Raw genomic sequence first — 15,428 nt, forward strand, 5'->3', positions numbered from 1 at the left:
CGTATAGCTTAATATTTTCAGATTCTTATTAATGGTACATTTTAGTATGTTAGAAAATAGTGAAAGATATATTGCTTATTTACTAGATAATTTTTGCTCATGATTTGTGTCAAGCTGCACTGGGAACATAACTGGAATTTAATTAAATATTATATGTTACAGTATTTAATTTGTTTTTTTATTAAATGAAACAACCTTAAATGTTTTAGCTACATACACTTCTCTTATGAAAAGATGTTCCACATTTACAAATAAATGATTTATTAAAGGAACACAGGGATTAACTGTAGTCCATGAATTAAACTGATTATTTCAGGTCATCATGGGAAAATTTTCATATATATCTAAGTGAAACTGACTGGAGTTTAAGTTCCTACTTGCCTATATCTCTTGAAAATGAGACAGTCTCCCAAATTACTTACGCTATCCTTCAAACTTTAAAAACTAACAGATCTCATTCCCTCCTGCCTCATTTTTATTCATTTCAAACAGGTCTACTTTTAAAACAGAAAAAATTATAATTTAAACAATAAAAAGATTGATTTTTATCCACTCTGATTAATATTAAGCCAACTGCTTCTAGTAATACCTTCTGTGAAAATGAAGAACAACTGATCCTGTCCTCTTTATAATAGATCTTAACATATTTGAAGACTTATCGAGTTCCCTGCCTCAGCCTTCTTTTCAAGACTAAATGTGCCCAGTTTTTTTTAACTTTTCCTCACAGGTTAGGTTTTCTAAACCTTTTATCATTTTTGTTGCTCTCCTCTGGAGTCTCTGCAATTTGCTCACATCTTTCTTAAAGTGTGGCGCTCAGAACGGGACACAGTACTCGACTGAAGTCTCACCAGTGCCAAGCAGAGTGGGACAACTACCTCCCATGTCTTACATAGTACACTCCTGGTCCCTCAAATATTGCTGCTGTCACTGCTGAGTGACAGCCTTGAGTGTGTGTGGCGGGGGAGGAGACAGGGAGAAATAAAAATTCAACACCACCCATTGTGTGGCTTAAAGAACATTCGATGCTGCAGGCAGAATGTGTTAGTTATTCTCCCTTTCAAGTTTCCTGTAAATTATGCACCTCAGGGGTTAAAAAGGCATTGTCATGCCCAGCTGCAGTGAGGTTCTCAGAGACTTGTCTGCACAATGCATCATCCCTGGATACAGGTTGCTCCATTGCCTACTCAGCCACTTCACTTGCACTATAATAAAAAACATACAAACAAAAAAACCCAGTTGGTTTTTAAATAGTGAAAGACCTAGATATAACCAAGATCTTCTCCTTGAACCTCATCCCAACTGATACTGGAGGGTGTTATGAAACACTGCTTACTTTTCAGAAGTCCCACTATCATTGCTTAAACTGATTGAGTTCATGCTGCAATGACCTTCAGGGGGTGGAACATGCAGCATGTAGATATGGGCCTCAAACTCTCCCTCCTAATTTTTAGACTCTAACTGGAAAAGCTTTACTAAGTGATGGTTTTTAGTCACAACTGCTGTTATGTTTTAATGGCTATTTTAGCTAAATATTTTGTTTAACCTATGTTATGACTATAATCAGTTTCAGATTACTTTAACCAAGTCCCAAGTGCTTTGGCAGAACGCTGGTCTTCCAGCACAGGGCTCATGAGAGAAGAGATGTAGCACCTAAAGTCAACACAAAAGGTAAAACCAATGGGTGGGCAAGACAGTAGAACACTACTCTCTGGAACACCCAGACCTTCAAGAGGCTGATATCAGAGTGCAGTCACTATAGCCCTCAAGAGGCAAAGAGGCTTTCGTTTCTAAACCTCCACATACAATTACACACAGAAGCTTCGTTATAAGAGTAGTCAATGGTGTTCATATGCACAAGGAAGCTTCTATAGCAGGAGTGGCCAAACTGTGGCTCCCAAGCCACATGTGACTCTTTTACTGTTAAAGTTCAGCTCACGGCGCTCCCCACATTCTCCACCCACCAGGTGGGGAGCGGGGGGTGAGCTTGGGACCTCTGCCTTGCAGTGGGGTGGTGAGGTAGGGGCTTTTGCCCTGCAGGCAGTGGGGGTCTCAGGGCTCCTGCCCCGCAGGGTGCACCTGCCAGGGCTCGGGGCTTCAGCACAAACAGGGCTGAAGCCCTGAGGCCCATCAGGTGCCTCCCACGGGGCTGAAGCTCCAAGCCCCAGCAATGCACCCTGGCTTTCGAACTTTTTAAGATTGTTGTATGCGGCTCGAAGGCTCAGTAAGTTTGGCCACCCCTATTCTATAGCACAGCAGCAAAGTACAATTACTCAGTGAGGGGATGCTATGTAATCCATGCTTGCACAGACCAAACTGAAGCCTCAGACAAGAGAAATAGGTAGTGCTTCATAGCCTCAGTGCTATAAAACATTCACAGAGCAGTCAGAAAGGAGGTGAAGGGCAGCGGGAGTGGAAAAGCAGCATTCACATTTCACTTTTTGAAAGGTCGTCTTCGTCATGCCACTTTTCCTGGTGGGGGTCGCGGCAACAGCATGGAGTTGGAAGGAACAGACTTCCCTTACGTCCGCAACAGGTTCCAGCTCCTCCTGGGCGCTCTCAGGCCAGCTGGGAGATATAATCCCTCTGGCGTGTCCTGGGTCAGCCTCAGGGCCTTCTCCCAGTGGGACGTGCCCAGTAGAGTTCCAAAAGAAGCCTCCTTGTCAGGTACCGGAACCACCTCAGATGGCTCCTCTCAATCTGGAGGAGTATGGGCTCTACTCCAGGCTCTCCCGAACAGCCGAGCCCCTCACCCTGTCTCGGACAATAAGCCCAGCCACTCTGTGGAGAAACCTCATTTCCACCATTTGTACCTGCAATCTCATTCTTTAAGTCATTACCCAAAGTTCATGACCACAGTTGAGGATGGGGACATAGACTGGCCTGTCAACAGAGAGCTTCGGCCAAGAGTTTCCACTTTACCACCACAGATCAGTACAGCGCCTGCATCATTGCTGCCACTGCAGCAATCCGCCAGTCAATCTCCCATTCCCAATCACTTGTGAACAAGACTCCTAGATTCCTGTCTTCCACTAAGGGCAGCTGCTCCCCACTCACCTGGAGAGAACAGTCCACTTTCTTCCGAGAGAGGACCAAGATCTCTGATTTGGAGGTACTGATTCTCACTCCAGCAGCTTCACACTCAGCAGTTAAATGTCCTAACTTTAAATGAAACAGATTCCTTAAAAAAAAATCACAGGTAGGTGGGAAAAGGCCGATTGTCAGTGTGTCATTTTACCCCCCCTCCCACACACATACCTAATTGTTCCATGCAGCACATTCTCCAGTGCTCAGTCTAGTCTTAATGACTTAAAAGACATTTGAGAAGCAGCCACAGTAGATTCCTGCATAACTGACACATGTGAGAATGCTTGTCTTACCTGACTTCAATATATAACCATTACAAGGATAGGGTTGTGGGTTATGGCACTGACCAGAGACTTGGGACACCTGAGTTTAATTCTCTGCTTTGCCACAGACTTCCTGTGTGATCCTGGTCAAGTCACTTAGGGCTTCTCTATACGAAGAATTAATGCGCAGCAAGCTGGGGTATAAATCTTCCTCACGCTAGTCTGCTGTGCACCGTCAGTGTGGACCTTGCTGCCATGAACTAAAAGCTCTGGAATATGCTTTGCTCTACTCCACTTCAAAAAGTGCACAGGCAGAGGGTGGCTATGGCTAGAGGCGGCTCAGCCCTCCCCAATCAATCTCTGCATTGCCATTTTCTGACCCACCCAGGTTGGCAGACGAAGTCCCACATCTGGTGATGCCAGAGCCAGGAAGGGGGCAGAGTGGGATGGGGCAGTGGTTCTCAACTAGGGGTCCATGGCACCCTGGGGGGCTGTGAGCAGGGTTCAGGAGGCCCATCAAGCAGGGTCAGCATCAGACTCACTGGGGCCCAGGGCAGAAAGCCAAATCCTCACTGCATGGGGCTGAAGCCCTGGGCCCTGAGCCCTGTCACCTGGGGCTGAAGCTGAAGCCTGAGCAGCTTAGCTTCATGGGACTCCCTGTGGCATGGGTCCCCAAGCAATTTCCCTGTTTGCTATGCCCTAACGCCGGCCCTGGCTTTTATATGCAGAAAATCAGTTGTTGTGACGACACATGTGGGCCGTGGAGGTTTTATAGCATGCTGGGGGGATCCTCAGAAAGAAAAAGGTTGAGAACCCTCAGGATGGAGCATTGCAAAGGGAGGGCCCTGCCTGTGGGCTGGACTGCCAGCAAGTTCAGCTCGATACCTCAATCCCAACAGGGGGTGCTGGCTCCTGGCTCTCAGCAGCACTTCCCTGGAAGGTTGAAGTTTCAAGAGTGCCATTTGCAGAAGGCTCTGACAGGCAGGGAGGCTCAGGAGCAGTGTCTGGATCAGACCAGGAGGAAGAGGAACTGTGGTGTCTGGGGAGCCGCGGCAGGTGAGCCGGAGAGACCTGTGCAATGGGATCCTGGGAGAGGGGGCAGGGTTCAAAGAAGAGGAATTGGGGGTTGGCATGGAGTAGAGTCCCCTGTTGAGGACTGGAATGAGGTTTGCTGTGACAAGGCAAGAGTCCCACGGGGAGAGAGGAAATCTGAGGCCCCACATTCACCAGCAGGACCAGGGTGAAAGGGGCAGGGTGGGTGGGATATTGCTGGGGAGGGGTTCTGCCTGCATGCAAATTGCACGTCAAGTGACACTGTTAGGCTCTTTCAAACTTGCGAGCAGTGAGAGCCAATGGGTTGAAACGGGGAGCTGGACCCAGCCCTGTGGGACAGGAGCTGCCACTGTGGGTGAGTGCAGGCAGGCAGGAAGCCTCCACCAAAAAAATATTTTCACAAGCTGCCTATGGAAACTGGAGTAGATCAAAGCGCACTAGAGAACTTTTAGTGTTCAGCAGCAGGGTTCATACAGTCAGTCACTGCATGGCAGGCCAGCATGATGTAGATTTACACCCCAGCTTGCCGTGCACTAACTGTTCATGTAGACAAGCCCTTACCCTGCTGTACGTTAGTTCCCCATCTGTAAATGGGGATACTCACTCTCACCAGTCTTGTGTATTTAGACTGTATACTCTTCTGGGCAGGGACTCTCTCCCTTGCTATGTGTTTGTGCAGCTCCTAGCAGTGGGATCCTGAACTAAGCTGGTGCTAAATAGCAATAAAAATGCAAAATAAAATTCATTTCTCCTACCAGCAATTTCTGTCACTAGCAAGAGCTTTATGACTTCCTTTGAACTGCTGGGAATAGAAACAGACCTCTCTACTAAGAGGAATATGCAGGTAAAGAAAGGGGCCCATCTCCATATCCATCAGTGCAAATATAAACTATTTAAAATGAGGACATGAAATGAAAGAAGAATAAGCCCCCCAATCACAGAACTCAAAAGGCCACTGGTTTCAGACTAGCATAGCTAGTAAAGTGCTTTTCTAAATCAACAAAGAAGAACGGGGCAGAGAAAGGTAATTCCATTTCACAGAGGACTAGCATCTTGAAATTTAGTTTTATTCTGATTAGGAAACAAATATTTCAAAATTCTCTGCAAAAGGGCAAGAAATCCTGGCCCTGTAGTAGTCTGCGTGGCAGGCAGCTCCAGTGCCATAGACCCTGGAAAGCCCAGGCTCCTCACACTGCTAGGCAGGTTGCAGAATAGCTGGACAGGCCGACTGGCAGAAAATTTGGTGAAACTGAACCGTCTCCACAGTGTGTTTTGATTTTTCCAGCCAGCTCCACACACATCATTTTCATTGCTCCTCTCGAGTCCCCTCTATTTTTACTGTGTCCTTTTGTTAGTATTCCATATGATCACGTATATTGATTTATACCAGCACTACATTTTCAATGTTTTCCTTAGTTATCCCAGCTTGCCTTCTTCCCACACCTGTTTTGCTGCATGCAGACTAGAGGTTTTTATGGAGCTGTCCACAGTGCTCAGCTCCTTTTCCTGAGTTACAGTTAACACATGAGTTTTTCAAATTATTCCTTCCAAAGTACATCACCTTGCATCGGCCAGCACTGAATTTCATCTTACACAGGAACCGAAGTCCTAAGAACACAGTAGTGCTCCACTAGATTTGTTACGTTACACAGGCAATATGAGTATCATTACCATAGGTCCATACTACTGTTTCTCTAACTGCATGCTATAGACCAGACAGCACACATACAATGCATTCTCCAATGTTTGTCACATTGTATATCACCCCCATATGCCACAAGCACACCTCACACTGTATAGTGTACACTACATAAGCTACATACATACACGCTTCACATACACAGCCCCCTTATTGTTCTAAATACACACCTTCTAAATCTACAACTCATCATATAAACATACACGTGACAAATAATACAGTTTACATCCTGTTCCACAGACCCCTCAGCGTTGTCATGCCACACTGCCCCATGCCTCTAGACACAGCTCAGTGCAGTTCAGAACCAAGTTGTGCCACAGAGCACTGTGCTATGTAATTCAGTGTCACCCCGCACCACGCCATGGGTCACCCCACGGGCCAATCGCTACCACTCAGGGCCAACCCAGTACCACACACACTGTGCCACCCAGCCCCTGAGCATCCAACATCACATTTTGCAACTCAGCACCCTGCGCCACACCAACCAGTACCACACTGTAGCCCCCAGCACCGCGCCACCCAGCACCACTTCACACGTACTGTTCCGTACCATGCCACACCACGCCACCCTGCACCACCCAGCACCATGCCAATCAGTGCTATACAGCACCACCCTGTACCACCCAGCACCATGCCAATCAGTGCTATACAGCACCATCCTGTACCACCCAGCACCATGCCAATCAGTGCTATACAGCACCACCCTGTACCACCCAGCACCATGCCAATCAGTGCTATACAGCACCATCCTGCACCACCCAGCACCATGCCAATCAGTGCTATACAGCACCATCCTGCACCACCCAGCACCATGCCAATCAGTGCTATACAGCACCACCCTGTACCACCCAGCACCATGCCAATCAGTGCTATACAGCACCATCCTGCACCACCCAGCACCATGCCAATCAGTGCTATACAGCACCATCCTGCACCACCCAGCACCATGCCAATCAGTGCTATACAGCACCATCCTGCACCACCCAGCACCATGCCAATCAGTGCTATACAGCACCACCCTGTACCACCCAGCAGCTTACCAGCCAGCACCCGATTGTGCCACGCAACACCACTCTACACCCCCCAGCACCCCGCCACAGCGTAGCGCCCAGCCCCGTGCTACCCGGTGCCCGATGGTGCCAGCCGGCGCCGCGTCCCGCCCGCAGCGCCCCGGCTCACCGTGCGGCGGGGCCGGGCTCTCTCCGGCGCCGCCGCGCCCCGCGGGGCCGCTCTGTCCCGCTCGCTGGCTCACTCGGGGGGGAGGGGAGGGGCCCTCACGAGCCCATGCCGCGGCCGCGCGCCCCCGGTAGGTCCCCGGCTGCCCCTGGCGCTGCCCGGCGTCCGTGTCTGTGTCTGCGCCGCAGCCCGGGGGAAGGTGGGAACCGGGTCTCTCGGGGAGGCACCACGGCGCAAGCGCAGAGAGCGCGCGAGGCCCCGCCCAGCCCGGGGGGGCGGAGCGAAAGGATGACCTAACCAGCGCGCTCTTAAAGGGGCAGCGCCTCCTTCCCCGCGCTCTCTTCCCCCCTCCTCCCCACCCGGGGGCTCTTAAAGGGGCAGCACCTCGTTCCCCTGCGCTACCCCCCCCCCCGCACAGCCCCCCAGCTAGCGGCGTGAAGTTATGGGGCCCCCCGCCTTCCTGACAGAGGCGGGAAGGGTTTGTGTTCACACGCCCAGGGCGAGTAAGGGAGGATCCCAAGGTTCGAGCCCGACCCCTGGGAGGCTGGGCCGGGCCGGGCCGGGCCACCCCTGCCCTGCCCCCCAGGGGAGCCTGACGCGGCTGCAGGTCGCGCTCCGAGCATCCCCCCTCTAGCCCCGGCGCTGGGCCAGCCCGGGCTGCCCGCTTTCTCGCGCCAGAAAACCCGACCCCCTTGTCCCGCCCCGCCCGCCCCGAGGCTTTATTTGGTGCAGGACACCAGAGCGGGCAGCAGAGTAGTCCAAAAGGGTTATTTAAAAAAAAAAAAAAAAGAAAAGAAAAATTTCACACAGCTTTTTATGATTCTTTCCCCTCCCCTCTTCCCATTTTTCATAACCAGCTTCATGGCTTTTGTTCACGAAAGTTATTGTAATTGTAGGTGGGCTGGAGGGGGAAGAAGATGGGGCTGGGGGTAGAGGAGAGAGGATGGGGCGGGAAAGAGGCCAAGGCCAAGGGCAGGGTGAGGAAGGGGTTAGGGAAGGAGAGGGGGTGCAGTGAGGGGGATGGGAGTGCGGGGGTTAGGACAGGGAGGGATGCAGTGAGGGGGGTGGGGGGGGTGCAGCTCCATTCCCAGCACTGGACGACAGGGATACACAAACCTCCAACTCCTGGGTGCCAGCGATGGGGCGACCGGCCGCGGTTCACAGCGGGGCACAGGCCGCAGCTTGAGCCCAGCCCCCCCGAGGAGCATAGGGCCGGGCAGCAGCAGGAGATGCACCCCTCAATAGCTGCCTGCCGAGTGCTTGCCTGTGGCTCTAGTTCCTCCCCTGCCCTGACCCAGCCCATGGAAGCTGTGCCTGAGGGCAGGGCAGCATGCAGCCCCCTGGCAGCTCCTAAGGCTAGCAGCCGGACGTGCTGTCTGCTTCCAGATTTGGGAGCAGCGGCACGGGGCACGGTACTAGTAGGGAGCCCGCCAGCCCCACTGTGGCACCGCAAACTGGTCGTTCAATGGCCTAGTCAGCAATGCTGACCAGAGCGGTCAGGATTCCTTTTCAACTGGGTGGTCCAGTTGAAGCATCACCAGGACAAAACTGGACACCTGGTCACCCTAGGTCCAGCAGCCCTCACTCCAGCAGCTTATTTGCAAGCCACCAGTCACATACTGGTTTCCAGCCACCTTGGTTACTAGTTGCAGGGTTATTTCAATGTACTCTCACGACTGGATTTTCCCCAGCCCTCTTCTGGACGGTCTGGATATATTAGGTCTGTTATTCCTAAAGGAGTCAATATACAAACAGTCTGCTACCCTAAGTGGAGTTACCCACATAATTCTACATTTGTAAATTCAACTTTCATGACAAAGAGATTTCACTACAGTACTTGTATTAGGTGAAAAATACTATTTCTTTTGGTTTATTACAGTGCAAATATTTGTAATAAAAATATAAAGTGAGCACTGTACACTTTGTATTCTGTGTTGTAACTGAAATTAATACATTTGAAAATATAGAAAATATCCAAAATATTTAAATAAATGGTATTCTATTATTAATAGCACGATTAAGCGAGATTAATTTTTTTAAATCACTTGACAGCCCTAAATTAGATACAGGTTAATACAAAAATGCCAAGAATTTCAAGCAGTCTGACTAAGATTCCCTACCTCTCATCATAGCTGTTTTAACTCTTAACTCTTGAGATATCATTGCACTACTTCTGTCAAGTTAATTGTCCATCCTGACCAGGACCTGAATTTCTAATATAAAACAAGCAATCGATAAATTAAAAACCCTTCTAGTTTCTATATTTCATAAAGTACAAGCCCAACTTTTTGTAAGTTTTATCTTTAAAGAGGCAGTTCCTCCTCATGCCCTGGGCAACCAGATGACCACAACCGCTGCTTAAGAGGGACATCCCCCTAATTACACCCTGCAACCAGATGTCACCAGTGGCTTCACTATAAAAGGAAGTTACCCCAATAACTCTCTCTCTCTCCAGAATCAGCCGAGCTATTATTTGACTACACCTTGGTACCTCTCTCCCTGCAAAAGCAGGCAGCCACTACTTAAAGAGCCAGTTCACCAATTCCTATTTTAAGAGGTACCCTTCCTAATCCATTCAGCTGTAAACAGGCGCTTCTTAAAAGGATAGCATACCCTTCTCCCAAGACTACAATACATGAAATACCTCTAGAGTTATTTTATCCAAACTTGTCCAGATATCAACACCATCCTCCGCCTGCTGAAAACATGTTTGGTCCCTTGTCTATTTCTGTTCATGTCTCTCCCTTTGACAAAGTATTTTGAGATAATTGAACTCTGTACAAATTTTTTTTTTTTTTTTAATATAAAACAGCTGTGTCTCAAGAGACAATAGGATCCCCACTAACCAAATACTCCCTCTAATCCACGCACACATAACTAGCTGATCTTTAATAAGGCGGTGCATGCACCTCTATTTTTTTTTTTCATATTCACCAATCAGAGAAGGAATGTGCAAGAAATACCTAAAGAGAAACTCAGCCATGCTGGACACAGAGCAAGAATGCAGTAGTCTCCCAACCACTACAGCATCAAAGGCAGAGGGAACAAGCTGCTGGGCCTGAAGATTTTGGGAAGGGAACATTTAGCTTCATGGTCTGAAATCAGCATTGGTTATAGCATGTGCAACTGAATCAAGCATCACCTAGATGTTGGATTCTTTTGAGATGTGTGTGTTTTAATGTCTAGAAAGTGTGTAAAGTGTTTTGGGATTCTCCAGAAAGAGACTGGATTTCCAATACATCATGCCCAAGCTCTTAGCATATAGATCCTCTCTTTTCCCGCCCCACCCAATCTAACGAAGATTTACTTCCAGAATAATCCATCAGGATACCTACTGCTGGATTACTGGGATAGCACAGGCATCAAAATACACATACATGAAGGATGTGACAGCGTATACAATTTCTATAAAAGAATGTAAATAGTGTGCGTGTGTGTGCACGCACACACACACACTTACTTCAGATGCTCTTTACACATACCATCAAGTAATAGAATTACTTCATGGAACTCCTTACTAGCCTATAATAAACCTGTGGAACTCACCACCACATGAAATTATTGAAGTAGGATTCTAACAAGGATTAGTTGTTTCTTTGACTAAGAATAGCATTGGCAATGATACATGACAGGATAGCAATTACAAAGGCTATTAATCCACCCATTCCATGGCATACACTGATGAGCAGCTGATGTCAGGAAGAAACTCACCTCCTCCACTTCAGCAATATAACATTGCCCTTTTAGGTGTGTGGAGACTGGAAGTAATTTTCCTCTGAAGCAGTCTGCATTGTCATCATCAGAGACAGGCCAGTGGACTAGAAAGATCATTGGTTTGGTCTCATGTGGTGTTCCCTATGTTCCTAATAAATTTTAAAAATTAAAGCTAATGTTTAAAATCAAGTTTACACAAGTTAAAAAGGAAGGTACTATACATCTGGGATCAGGCTTGAGTTATAAGAGATTACAAGTATCAGTTACAAGGTTCACAAGATACATACATAGTACATAAGCAGCATAGACCTAGCTTAGGGTGGGTGCTGGAGTTTACTACACAAATGGGAGACCATTTGCCTGTCTCGCCATCTTAGCCTTCCCCTGCCATCTTCAGTTGTTTTTACTCTTAATACATAATAAAGAAAAGGAATAAATACTGTCTCACCACTAAGCCCTGCCCTCCCTGATTTCCCTGCACACATGTGAATTTTTAGTTAGAAATAGCAGGTCTTCCTTCCTGTTTGCTAGAGGACCTTGGGGATATTATTGGAGGACCTAGATTGTGATGAGGCCGCAACGTCAACCACAGCTCTTGCACTACAACCAAAGACTCAGCATCCGCTCATAGCTCAGTGGTTTGAGCATTGGCCTGCTAAACCCAGGGTTGTGAGTTCAATCCTTGAGGTGGCCATTTGGGTCAAAAATTGGGGATTGGTCCTGCTTTGAGGAGGGGCTTGGACTAGATGACCTCCAGAGGTCCCTTCCAACCCTGATATTCTATGATTTTATGATTCTGCCCTCAGCTAGGAGAGTGGCAGCTTCACTCCAGGGGCAGCCTTGGGCCAAACCACTATTCTCGTCCTCCAAGGATCTGACCAAGGTCCTTCTGGCAAAGAGAGGGATACAAGAACCCCACTGTGGAATTCTACATCTTTTCAGAAACAGTAAGAGAAAACGTTTTTTTCTTTGCACTTCACCTTTAACACTTTCCGCAAGTTCTCCACTAACAGAGAGAACCAAACCCAGCCTAGCTGTTCCCTTCCACCAAATTGCAGGGCAAAAGCCAAAGCTGATTAGCTGTGCTTTATTGCTGGCGAGAGCAAACAACCCCAATTCTAACCTAGTCCTCTAACAAGGATGATAGATCCCTAAGCAAATACTGTGGCTGTGTTTATTTTTGATTTTAAATTGCAAATTGGTAAGCAATTCAGGGCAGCAGCTGGCCCTCAGCTCCCTACTGTCACAGAACTCTCTCAGCTCTTTTGTACAGCGGGTGAATACTACAGACATCTAGGTAATTTTAATTAAACATCTGTAAAATTTACTAGCATTTATTACACTACTCTAAGTTTCAGTTACATTAAGAACGGCAACCTCTGAGTGAGACCTTCCCATTTGCGACAGATTAATTCTTTCCACGAGCAGGTGGGAGTGGGCAAATCTGAAAGACAAAGTTACAAGAGAACAGTAGGAAAAGAGGATCCTCCGCCCAAGAGATAAAGTATAAACACATTTTGATCCATCCCTGTGGGAAAAAATAAACGTTGCTGGGCCCCAGGACTGGACTAGCAGGAAGTGCTCCACGTCAGGACTGAGGTGCAGTGACAGTGCTTTCTGCTGCTGCTTTTAAAGATTGGTCCTTGTCACCAGCAAGACAGAGGTGAACTTTACAGATATATTCTTATTATCCAAATAATTATCTGAAAATTGGAAGTGCCCCCACAGAATGAGAATTGTGATTATCCAAGCTGCGGCACTGCCCTCCAAGCCATTCAGACAAGATGTACCACCACCACATGTCCAGGTACTGCTTTTCATCGGTAGATCAAGGGACTTCACTGAGGGAGGCAAGTATCATTATCCCCACACAGCCTCAGTTTTCAGGAATAGAGGACATGCAGAAAGGCAGCAGTCTAGGGCTAAGTTACTTTTAAGCCCCCACTGGCCTTCCACAGGAAACAGAAGGTAGAAAAAGGAGACAAGTTTCACTCCATTACCTTGGAAAGCACAGGGAGGGATGCTACAGGGGTTCCAAAACACACTTGTGAGTCTCCTGATTTTGGGGATGGGTTCTAACACTCCATGGCTACCATGCACAGACGCTGTCGGAGCGGGCTACTACGTGGCCCAACAAATTACAGGCTTTTAAGTTGAAGGTGCAGCTGTCTTCACACGGCTAACAGATGAAGCTGGAAGGATTCATGAGTTGACAGTCATTTATTCCCAGGTTTGTTATTTAAAAAAAAAAAAATTAATTTAAAAAGTTTTATGACTAGCAGGAAATTGAACTCTCATCTGGTTGTTTATTCAGAACGGTGTAACTGTAGGAGTCAGTACTTAGAAATAAAATATTTCAATATTAAAATTGACTCACAGGGAGAGCACCACAGAGACCAGATGCAGACATGGAAGAATGAACTTCAAGAGCAGTCAGTCCCACTTACACCAGGTCCAAATTTGGATCTCAGTTGTCTGGAACTACAACATGGACTTTCCCCTTCCCCATACATTTATATTTATGACAACATTTTTCAGGCTGGAGGGAGAAGCTGACAGATTATCGACAGAATGATTTGATTTTGATGGATCAAAGCCTTGACAGAGACAAATCGTGTTTAACAGGGGACAAAAATGTGTACATAACTGCACAAGGTGGAAACCTCGCTATCTTTCTTTCCTGGAGTCAGTCAATCACGCCCTCCCCTGCAAACTTCTTCAGTCCAGGCATCAAAAGACCCCCCGAATCATATTTCTCACAGCTCTCCCAACACCAAGGCCACAGTGCTGGCTGCACCATGACTCTGAAGACCAGATCAGCTTCATTTTTAGGTGCTCCAACCATGTGCTTTTTTTCCAGTAATTCTAATCAAACATGTTCCTGGAACTTGGGAACATAACCAGCAGCAAGATGACACTTCCTGTCTGTATATCACATCACCAGAAAAGCGGTGGGGAGGAGAGAAGAAAGGACAGATACTTGCATCACTTTATCATTTTCTACTTTATTACTTCAAATTAACAACCACGATAAAGCTCAAAAAAGTCCAATATTTACACAGGAAAAAAGTACAAAATCCCCCCCACCCCCAAAGTTCTTCAGGTTTTTTTTTTTTCTTCTTCAGTTTTTTTAAATTACAAAGTAATAAAAAGTTTTGCTCTTTAATTAAAAAAAGAGAGTAAGAGGGGTAAATAAATTAGGGAAAAAAAACCAGTGTTAAATAGAAAGGAATAAAACCAAAAATGAACCCCCACCACCCCCCCACCGGCTCCACATTAGTGTCAGTGCGCCAGCTACAGGCCATACGTCGCAGCGGTGATCATCGCATTTTAAAACCCAAGAACCATGTGGTGTCTTGAGTATTCCTAAAATACATTTAAAACAACTAAAGTGGGGGGAAAAGGAGGTGGTCAGGGATTGTGCATACACACTGGGATATCAGATCTTTTATTTGGGGCGGGGGGGGGGAGCTGGAAGAGGAAAGCCATCCCCTAAGTTTCTGCACACCCCTCTCTTCTCCTCAGATCCCACACTTTCCCCTCAGTAATTAAAACAAAACAAAAACAAAACCTAACATCACATGCAGCCTGATGTAAAAGACCCCACCTCCAGTATGGGAAGCGGATTACAATCTCCCTGTCCTTCAGCTTCACTTTCACCTCCTCCGCTCAACCGTGCACCCCCTCTGAAAAGAAACCCTTGGCATGCCAGGACCATGTCTTATTTATCCATGCCTGGTGCGTCCGCTACCTCCCCACATGGTGTGGAGGTGCCACTGGGGAAAAAGGATGCCTGAATAAGTGGCAGGCCTTTCCCGTGACTCCTCTCACGGCTTGCCATCCATTTCTTTTAATGCTTGTAAACACACAATTTCTACCACCAGCCATGACTGGAATAAGGGATTTTCTACCTGCCCAGGAGATTCCTGCAAAACAAGTGCAACCCCTCCCTCAAAAAGAATTTAAAAAAATTGCATTAGAAACCACTTGATCTTAAAATCAACCAAAATTTTAAAAAGACAGGAAGTTGTTTTAAAAACAAAAAACAAAAACAAGAGCAGAGTCGAGGGAGGGTGGGGTGCAGTCAGCCGGGAAGACGGTGGGCTTGGGGGAAAGCTGCACAAAAGCAGCAGAGGCATTTCTGCAGGGTTCCCGCGTCGTCGGCTTCTCGTAGGCGCTTGTGTTGGGGAACACAGGCGGCGAGCTCAGAAACGTTTCATGCCGGCACGGGGGGCAGCTCATCTCCTCAGTGTTGGCAAAAAAACCAAACAAAAAAAAGCTGTTTTGTGGGGTTTTTTTAAGTTTTTTTTGTTGTTGTTTTTGGGGTTTTTTTGTTTTTGTTTTTTAAAAGAAAAATACAGTGAAGACACTAAAAGAAAGAGGGGGAAGAGAGTGTTAAAGAAAGGAGGGCTCCCTGGCCATCTCCCATGACGAGAGCT

At 47.3% G+C, this 15,428-nt stretch overlaps 2 protein-coding genes across 7 annotated transcripts in view; both read right to left on the minus strand.

Moving 5' to 3' along the window:
- Positions 1 to 7,503, minus strand: part of TMEM184B (transmembrane protein 184B) — a 41,018-nt gene extending 33,515 nt beyond the window's left edge. For 2 of the 4 annotated variants that reach the window (XM_048833960.2, XM_048833969.2), the window contains exon 1: positions 7,279 to 7,503. The gene's annotated coding sequence lies outside the window, so the exon portion shown is untranslated. Of the gene's footprint in view, positions 1 to 3,054; positions 3,071 to 7,278 lie in introns of those variants that run through there. The other 2 variants (XM_048833978.2, XM_048833974.2) reach the window with 2 other exon arrangements.
- A 6,471-nt stretch (positions 7,504 to 13,974) lies between these two features.
- CSNK1E (casein kinase 1 epsilon) overlaps positions 13,975 to 15,428 on the minus strand; it is a 28,769-nt gene continuing 27,315 nt past the window's right edge. For all 3 annotated transcript variants that reach the window (XM_048834020.2, XM_075124054.1, XM_048834011.2), the window contains one exon: positions 13,975 to 15,358. The gene's annotated coding sequence lies outside the window, so the exon portion shown is untranslated. The remainder of the gene's footprint in view (positions 15,359 to 15,428) is intronic.

The sequence above is a fragment of the Caretta caretta genome, chromosome 1 (genome assembly GCF_965140235.1).
Source record: "Caretta caretta isolate rCarCar2 chromosome 1, rCarCar1.hap1, whole genome shotgun sequence".
Lineage (NCBI taxonomy): Eukaryota > Metazoa > Chordata > Testudines > Cheloniidae > Caretta > Caretta caretta.